This window comes from Enhydra lutris, unplaced genomic scaffold, assembly GCF_002288905.1.
Source record: "Enhydra lutris kenyoni isolate GAN:26980312 unplaced genomic scaffold, ASM228890v2 scaffoldscaffold92, whole genome shotgun sequence".
NCBI classification, from domain to species: Eukaryota; Metazoa; Chordata; class Mammalia; order Carnivora; family Mustelidae; genus Enhydra; species Enhydra lutris.
The window spans coordinates 1,939,014-1,948,495 of NW_019154176.1; positions in this window are offsets into that span (position 1 = coordinate 1,939,014).

Sequence of the window (9,482 nt, forward strand, 5' to 3'; positions counted from 1 at the left end):
CCCAGTATTTTATTTTTTTTAAAAAGATTTTATTTATTTATTTGAAGAGAGAGAGTGTGAGAGAGAGCATGAGAGAGGAGCAGGTCAGAGGAAGAAGCAGACTCCCCACTGAGCTGGGAGCCCAATGCGGCACTCGATCCCAGGACTCCAGGATCATGATCTGAGCTGAGTGCAGTTGCTTAACCAACTGAGCCACCCGAGCACCCAAAAAATCCCAGTGTTTTAAACAAAAGTCATAAAAATTATAATCATCTTTATCAGTTCACTCAGCCAGATGTAATTAATTCTTGCTCTTCGTCTTTGGTTAGTAGATTTCCGGATCCTGTTTTTTCTTTAGAGAACACTGTAAATTCTTATCCAGTTCAGTGCAATGATCTGAAAGTTACCAGAAACCTGTATTCCAGAGTACTTGTCAGAGCCCTTTCCATTGAATACCTCTGAGGATGAAATACTTTTGCGAACGCATCAGAATAAAACAGCTGCCTGTAAGTGATTAAGAGACTTAAGAATGGCCGTGGTTGGGGCGCTTGGGTGGCTCAGTGGGTTAAAGCCTCTGCCTTAGGCTCAGGTCATGATCCCAGGGTCCTGGAATCGAGCCCCACATCGGGCTTTCTGCTCCGTGGGGAGCCTGCTTCCTGCTCTCTTTCTCTCTGCCTGCCTCTCTGCCTATTTGTGATCTCTGTCTGTCAAATAAATAAATAAAATCTTAAAAAAAAAAAAAAAGAATGGCCATGGTTAAAGATCCGATGAGAGTTCATTGTATTGCTGTTGCCCAGAAAATTTATTTCTCTGGCACACAACATAACAGGGTAACAACTAGAATTACAGGTGATTACATGATACCAGGGCACGGCAGATTTTTAGGAATTTCATGTAATTTCTAGAACACTTATTTTACTAACATTCACCTATACCTTGTGACCTGAGAAAGTTTTTCATCACTGACTTGAAGGTGCTTTGCATGTAATTTAACATACTGGATAAGCCTAAGTAGTGTCATCTCTCTCTCTTTCTCTTTCTCTCTGTTCTTTCTGCAAAAGATGCTGGGCAGTTTTAGTTACCTCCTGGGGTGTTTACATTTCAAAGGCCTGGTAAGATTTACATCTTCAAGGGACAGAGAAAGAAAATAAGAGCTTTCTCCTAGGAGTTTAGTGCCTTGTGGGTGGTTTTGACAGTTCCAATTAAAATGTGGTAGTGCCATCCTATAATTAGGGGGAGCGCCCTGCAAGGAATAATTCTCTGGACTCAGGGTCAAAGGGGGACTGTTCGGGATTGGAAATGAAGAGTTAGGTTGAGGAATTAGTAAACCCTGAGAACCAGACCAGTTTTGCACAGCAGGAAGTGGGCTCCTTTAATGTTTTCCGTTCACTGTGACTCCTAGTGTGATCACTGTGGTGTCAGGATGGACCTGGAGCGAGGCAACACAATCCCAAGTCGGGAGAAGGTCTGTGGTATGAATGTTGGTGACGCTGGGAGCCTTTGCCTTCCCCATTTCCTCTTTCCTCCTCAGCAGCAGCCTTGATAATCCTCTCGGGATTCTGTTGATGGCAGGGGATGTCTTGTGAGGCTTGGTTCTCGGTGTTGGGACGGAAGCTGAGGGAGCTTAGGATCTGTGGTATCTCAGTGGAAAGCAGCATAGACTCCGGATGGATCTTGAAGAAACTTAATGGATTTTGGGGGCTTTGGAGATACCAGCCCATTGATGTATTTTGGCAGCTGTGGGTAAAAGAATTCAGCGCCTGTTCCAGATAATCAAAAACCCGCCATTAGCCAATTAATTCCCCTGTCTCCTTCCTGCTGCACAAAATCTTCAAGAAAGGTTTGAATTTTAGTTAAAGTGTAGTTGTTGTTTTTTTTAAAGTGTAGTTTTTTTTTTTTTTTAAGATTTTATTTATTTGACAGAGATCGCAAGTAGTCAGAGAGGCAGGCAGAGAGGGAGGGGGAAGCAGGCTCCCTGCTGAACAGAGAGCCCGATGTGGGGCCCCATCCCAGGACCCCGGGATCATGACCTGAGCTGAAGGCAGAGGCTTTAACCCACTGAGCCACCCAGGCGCCCCTAAAGTGTAGTTTTTGATCTCAGTTTCTACTTCTTGATTTTTCTCCTGTTACCTTCATCTGGTATGTGGTTGCCGGCACTTCGGGATGAAGTCACTGTGAGCCCTCACAGCTAGCAGTTTTCCTCTCCAGGGTGTCCCAAGGGGTTTCTCTTGGATTGAGGTTGGCCTCCACCGGTGTGATATGCACAGGAGCTTTGAGAAAAGCCATGCTGAGGCTTAAGAGGCCAGACTGTTGGCCTGTTGGTTTGCATGGCCTTGAGTAACACCCAGGAAATGTCCATGGGCTTTTGCATTTATCTGGGAGCTCTTAGGTGCTCCTACCAGATGTTGATGACATTTCTATTGTCCATTAATATTTTAGCAACATTATGCCACAAGTGGGGCCTGTATCCCATCCGGTCAGGGGATGAAGAGCCACAGCAGTGATGAAGTTGCGACACAGGCACCATAGGCCCCTGTTGTATTTTTCCTCTGGTGGTGCCATTGGTTTCTACCTGCAGGACTGCTTCCCCCCTGCCAGGTTTAGGCCCGGTAGTCTGGGCGTGACCCCCCAGACTCTGTGGTCACAGGTGGAGTTCCCCCGAACTGCTCACACCTGGGAGTATTTTCCTCCTGCCTTTAGCCTAGAGCCTCTCCTTGGGATGTGACAACAGTCTTGTGATTCAGTTCCCCCGTCTTAGCTCTCCTGGGCTTGAGGCGTGGAGGACCCTAATGCATATTAATAGTCAATTAAGGCCTTTAGATTAGTGGTCTGATTGTCTCATTAGCACAGAAGGCCTCACTCACGCTGCTCCGGGAAGATGGTTTGATGAGTGTGGCAGCTGTGACCTTTCGGGTTGGCTACCAGCTGCGCTGTGCACAACAGAGGTGGTGTGGTGTGTAAGAGCACTAGCGGTGTGACAGACTCCCAGCCAGCCGTGCTCCCCTCCCAGATGGTGGAAGCTCCCCGAGTTAGGTGCTTAGTAAGCAAGCTGCGGGTGAAGGGCATTTCTCTTCGTGAATCGCGAGGGCAATCCGGCCAGCTACGCCGGCTGTTCTGTGCCTGTCCCAGCCTTTCAGTCCCCAGTGTTGTGGTTGGGCTGGCCTTTGTGGTTCTTTGGACTGCAAGACACCTTGCAGCGCTAACCATCAGGGGACTTGAGAAAAACGGATTTGTTACTTAGGGAACCTGTTAAATACACAGCACACCTGGGGTCACACGGGGAGTTGGAGTTAGCTGCCAATAAAGGCAGACCCCAGTCCCTTGTGTGCCCCTGGCTCCAGTAGTGGGGAGCCAGGGGCACACAAGGGACTGGGGTCTGCCTTTATTGGGGGTAAGAATGGGCACCTAGGGTTTCACATGCTTTCTTTTGGTTGGTGATTTTCAAACATGGGAATTTAAAGTGCAGGAAGAGAAGAAACAAGTGGCCTAAATAGTTAGTGAAATCAATCAAGATGTTTACAACAAAGGATCCTTCAGTGCTGGGCTGCCTGTTCTGTATCTCCTGAAGCGGGGGCTGGCAGTGTGTTTGTTTGAAATGGCCATCTTTGAAGTGAATGCCTTAGCAGTCAGTGCTTAATTCAGGCGCTTGCGTTACAACAAACAGACAAGCCAAAAAAACAGCTGTCCGGGTTTACCCCAAGAGCCTGGTCCTAATTCTTTTCTGTGCAATTTCCCAATGACAGGGGATTTTCACATTTTTTTCCTGTGCTTCACGGCCATTTCTGTATCATCGCAGAAATGCATGGTCAGATTCAGTCCATTTTTTATAAATTTTTTTAAAGATTTTATTTATTTATTTGACACACAGAGATCACAAGTAGGCAGAGAAGCAGGCAGAGAGGAGGGAACAGGCTCCCTGCTGAGCAGAGAGCCTGATGTGGGGCTCTATCCCAGGACCCTGGGATCGTGACCTGAGCTAAAGGCAGAGGCTTTAACCCACGGAGCCACCCAGGTACCCCCAGTTCCCATTTTTAATCGGGCTGTTGTCTTCTATTGAATTTTAAGAGTTCTTTGGATGTTTTAGATACCAGCCCTTTATTAGGTAAGTGATTTACGAAGTTTTCCGCCAGTCCGTGGCTTGTTTTCATCTTAATGGTCTTTCTCTGAGCAGGAGTTTTTCATTTTAATGAAAACAAACTTATTTTTTTTTTCTTGGATCTTTCTTTTTTTTTTTTTTTTTTTAGTTTTTTTTTTTTTTTTTTTTATATAAAAAGTTCCAAATTAGGCAGAGAGGCAGGCAGAGAGAGAAGAAGGGAAGCAGGCTCCCCACTGAGCAGAGAGCCGGATTCGGGACTCCATCCCAGGACCCTGAGATCATGACCTGAGCTGAAGGCAGAGGCTTTAACCCACTGAGCCACCCAGGCGCCCCTTACATATGAACATTTAAAAAAAAAGATTTTATTTATTTGACAGAGGGGGATCACAAGTAGGCAGAGAGGCAGGCAGAGAGAGAGGGGGAAGCAGACTCCCTGCTGAGCAGAGAGCCCCATGTGGGTCCCCATCCCAGGACCCTGAGATCATGACTTGAGCTGAAGGCAGAGGCTTAACCACACTGAGCCACCCAGATGCCCCACATTTTGTATACATGAATATTTTGGACATTTTGTCCACATGGACATTTTGTATATATGAATATTTTGTCCTTGAGCCTTTCCTTGCTGTCTTGGTGCAGTTGACCCTTGAACATGGGTTTGAGCTCTGTGGGTATGCGGATTTAAAAATTTTTTTTTTTTTTAAAGATTTTATTTATTTATTTGACAGACAGAGATCACAAGCAGGCAGAGAGGCAGGCAGAGAGAGAGGAGGAAGCAGGCTCCTTGCTGAGCAGAGAGCCCGATTCGGGGCTCGATCCCAGGACCCTGGGATCATGACCTGAGCCGAAGGCAGCGGCTTAACCCACTGAGCCACCCAGGCGCCCCTAAAAATTTTTTTTTTTAAAGAGGTGATAGCAAAAGCCACAGGCGTTTATTTACAGCTGTCCACACCAGTCTCCCCTGGACTGAACCAAGTGATAGGCACAGAGGTAGTGCTTTTTGCCTTCTGAGTACCAGTGGAGGGCTGTCAGGCTCTCAGAAGTCCCTGGGGACCCTGGGACTGGGCAGGGCTGCAGGTCACCTGTGTACTGACCTGGTGGTCAGGCGGAGTGCTTGGTGCCGGGCGTCAGGAGGCTGGACTGAAGTGGGGAAGCTTGCCCAGAAGCAGGGTCAGCCCTGCACCCAAAGGGCCACCCCAGTGCCCCACCTGCTGAGTCCTAGACAAGCAAGTTGGCCTCTGGGGTTGCCATCGGACAGCTTCAGTCCTTGGACCCCTCCCAGGCCCACCTGAGAACCTTCCCTCCAACACACCCGGCAGGCCTGGGCCTGTGGTGCAACTCCCGGCTGCTGTCGCCAGCCTCAGGCCTGACCTATGGCTACCAGGCTGTGAAACACAGTCATCCTGGGGCCAGGCTCACAGCCACTTATCCAGCCCCCCACCCCCACCCCGGGTCGGGGCTTGATGTGGCCCAATCGGGCCTACATCTTGGCAGATTTTTTTTTCAGTAAGTTTTTCTTTATGATTTTATTCATGTTTACTCCAGCTTACTTTAGTGGAAGATTATATTATATAGTACCTATGACATAAAAATTACATGTTAATTGATTTCATGTTGTCAGTAAGGCTTTTGGTCAACAGTAGGTTGTTAGTTACGTTTTTGGGCAATCAGAAGTTAAACCCAGATATTTGACTGCCTAAGGGTCAGTGCCCCTAACTCCTGAGTTGTTCAAGGGTCAGCTGTAGTTTAAAGGGTTTTTCTTGGGACGCCTGGGTGGCTCAGTCAGTTGAGTGTCTGTCTTCAGCTCAGGTCATGATCCCAGGGTCCTGGGGTCGAGTCCCACAAAGGGCTCCTTGCTCAACAGGGAGCCTGCTTCTCTCTCTGCCTGCTGCTTCCCCTGCCTGTGCACTCGAGTTCTCTCTGTTTCTCTCTCTGACAAATAAATAAGATCTTTAAAAAAAAAAAAATAAAAGAAAAGGGATTTTCTTGTCACTTGGGACTCTTGGAGATTTTCTCTGTACACTGGCTTGTCTTTTGCCACAAAAACTGATGGATTGGTTGGTTGATTTTTAAAAGATTTTATTTATTCATTTGATAGAGCCTGAGCAGGTAGAAGAGGGAAAGGAAGAAGCAGACTGCTTGTTGAGTTGGGAAGCCAGATGCTGGGCTTGACCCAGGACCTGGAGCTCACAGCCAAGGCACAGGCAGACACGCTTAACCATCTGAGCTACCCTGGCACCCCACAAAACCAGTTTTATTTTGATTTACTTTTAAAAAGTTTTATTTCTTGCTTCCCAGTCTGCATACCATCATTTTGTTTGTTTGTTTCTTGTTTTTTTCCTTTTTGGGTCTAATTGCATTAGTTAAGAATTCTAGTACAAGGTTGTCAGGATTGGTGAGAGGGGACATCCTTGCATTCTTCTTCTTCTTCTTTTTTTTTTAAGATTTTATTTATTTATTGGACAGAGAAAGAAATCACAAGTAAGCAGAGAGGCAGACAGAGAGAGAGGAGGAAGCAGGCTCCCCGCTGAGCAGAGAGCCCTATGCGGGGCTCCATCCAGGGATGCTGGGATCATGACCTGAGCCAAAGGCAGAGGCTTTAACCCACTGAGCCACCCAGTCTTCCTTTTTTTTTTTTTTTTTTTAAAGTAAGATTATTTATTTATTTATTTATTTAATATTATTTATTTATTTGACAGAGCGAGAGAGATCACAAGTAGGCAGAGAGGCAGGCAGAGGGAGAGGGGGAAGCAAGCTCCTGTGGAGCAGAGAGTCCGATGTGGGGCTCGATCCCAGGACCCTGAGATCATGACCTGAGCCAAAGTCAGAGGCTTACCCCACTGAGCCAGCCAGGTAACATCATTCTTCTTGATGTTACCAAAAAACGTCTAGTTGTTTCAGGGTAGGGTATTAAACAAGAGTTCAGTTGGTGGGGCGCCTGGGTGGCTCAGTCATTCAGTGTCTGCCTTTGGCTCAAGTCATGAGCCTGGCATCCTGGGATCGAGCCCCGAATCGGGCTTCCTGCTCAGCAGGGAGCTTGCTTCTCCTTCTTAGCTCTCCAGTGCTTGTGTTCCCTCTCTCATTCTGTCTCTGTAATTAATAAATAAAATCTTAAGAAAAAAGAGTCTAGTTGATGTAGAGGCGGTGTGGGCAGAGAGGAAGCATTCTCCACTCCAGTGATTCATTCTCAATCTCTTGTGAGCCTGTGTACCTGGACTTGACCTTCTGTGGTATAATGAGAAAGGTATGTCATCTTTGTCCGTAGTTCCTAAGAAAAATCTCTTGAAGCCCTTGGAATTACTCGAGTGATAAGGGTGATTGTGTCTTTTTTTTTTTTTTTTTTAAATAAAGGGGTAACATCGGGCTCTCTGCTCAGCAGGAAGCCTGCTTCCTCCTCTCTCTCTGCCTGTCTCTCTGCCTACTTGTGATCTCTGTCTGTGAAATAAATAAAGAAAATCTTTAAAATAAAGAGGTGACTCTTGGCCATCTCCTAGATAGCTTCTGGATAGGGATTGGACACCAGGAACATGAAGCCTTGATTAGGGGCATGGGACTTTGAGCCCCAGCTCCCAATCTCTGGAGAGAGGAGAGGAGCTGTAGAGTTGTTAATCACCAATGGCCAGTGATCTAACAAATTGTGTCCATTTAATGAAATCTCCATCAAAATCCGTAAAGACCCGAATCAGAGGGTCTCCAGGTTGGTGAACACATACATACTGGAGCTGGGAGGTTGGCATATCCAGAGAGTACCGCTCTACAGCCAGCAACCGCCCCCCCCCCCCCCCCCCCCCCCCCCCCGTATGACCCCCTTACTTTGATCTATGCATCGCTACCTTTGTTCCTGTGCTGTGTCCTTTAGAGCACATCAGTATACTTCAGGGGAGTTCTTACCGTTGATCCGGGAACTTCCAGACGTGATGACGCTCAGAGGGAACCTGAGTGTGTAGGCAGTTGGGCACAGATGCCAGCAGCCTGGCCTCCCCATCTGTGGCTGGCATCTGGAATGGGGCCACCAGTGTGTGGGGCTGAGCTCTTCACCTGCAGAGTCAGACGTGAACTCTGGGGTTAGTGTTGGACTTGAACTGAACCCATGTGACCCCTGTTTGGTGACACAGAGTTGGAGAAATGACATTGAACAGTCACTGCATGTTGGGTATCAGGCAGAGTATTAAAAACCCTATCGTCCTAACAAGTATTCTACCTCGTGGAAAAGGCTGGAAGAGCCTCTGGTTGGCTATTTCCTTCCTCCCAGGTCAGAGAGGCTCTGGGAGAATCCCAGTCAGTGACGCTCTGATGAAATAGATTGTTTTGCAGTCAGGCCTTTTTTTTTTTTTTTTTTTTTCATTTTGTTTTGTTAAGATGTTTTTATTCATTTATTTGACAGCACAAACAGGGGTAGCAGTAGAGGGAGAGGGAGAAGCAGGCTTCCCTGCGGATCACGGATCCTCATTTGGGGCTGGATCCCAGAACCTTGGGATCATGACCTGAGCCGAAGGCAGACACTCAACGACTGAGCCACCGAGGCGCCCAGAAGTCAGGCCTTGTTAAGAAGCCTAGAATATTCCCGGCATATTTTTATTTTTATTTTTATTTATTTTAAAAAATATTTTATTTATATTTGGCAGAGATCAAAAGTAGGCAGAGAGGCAGGCAGGCAGAGAGGGAGAAGCAGACTCCCTGCTGAGCATAGAGCCATATGTGGGGCTTGATCCCAGGACCCTGAGATCATGACCTGAGCCGAAGGCCAAAGCTTAACCCACTGAGCCACCCAGATGCCCCTTCCTGACATATTTTTAAATGTCTACTTTTTGTCTCTAATTTTGGAGACAGTGCTTTACCATGGTTCCTCAGTTCTGTGATGAAAGAGTTGTCGATTTCAGGTTTTTTGGCTTTTGTCTTCTGAGGACTAGAAGCCAGCTTCTAAGACATGTCCAGCCAGAGACCAGAAGGCTGTGACTCCTCTTCTGATACTTGACCGCTGACAGCTTTCAACCCTCATTTCTCCTTCCCCCGCTTTGTGCCTCACATCTGTACAAGGGGACCAAACAGCCTGGGTGCTCCTTCCTTTGGTTTTGGCAAATGATTCAATCCACGCCGTGTCCCTGTCCCCCAACTCCAACCCTAGCCCACCCCAACCCAGGCCAGGCTGCTTTCCTTGCTCTCTCCCCGCATTTCCTACCTGCTTAAGAGGTCTGTCCTGTGATGCTCTCCCTGGACATTTGCATTATGGAAGGAAGAAACACTTTCTTTCTTTCTTTTTTTTTTTTTTTTAAGATTTATTTATTTATTTGACAGAGATCACAAGTAGGCAGAGAAGCAGGCAGAGAGAGAGGAGGAAGCAGGCTCCCCGCCGAGCAGAGAGCCTGATGCGGGGCTCGATCCCAGGACCCTGGGATCATGACCTGAGCTA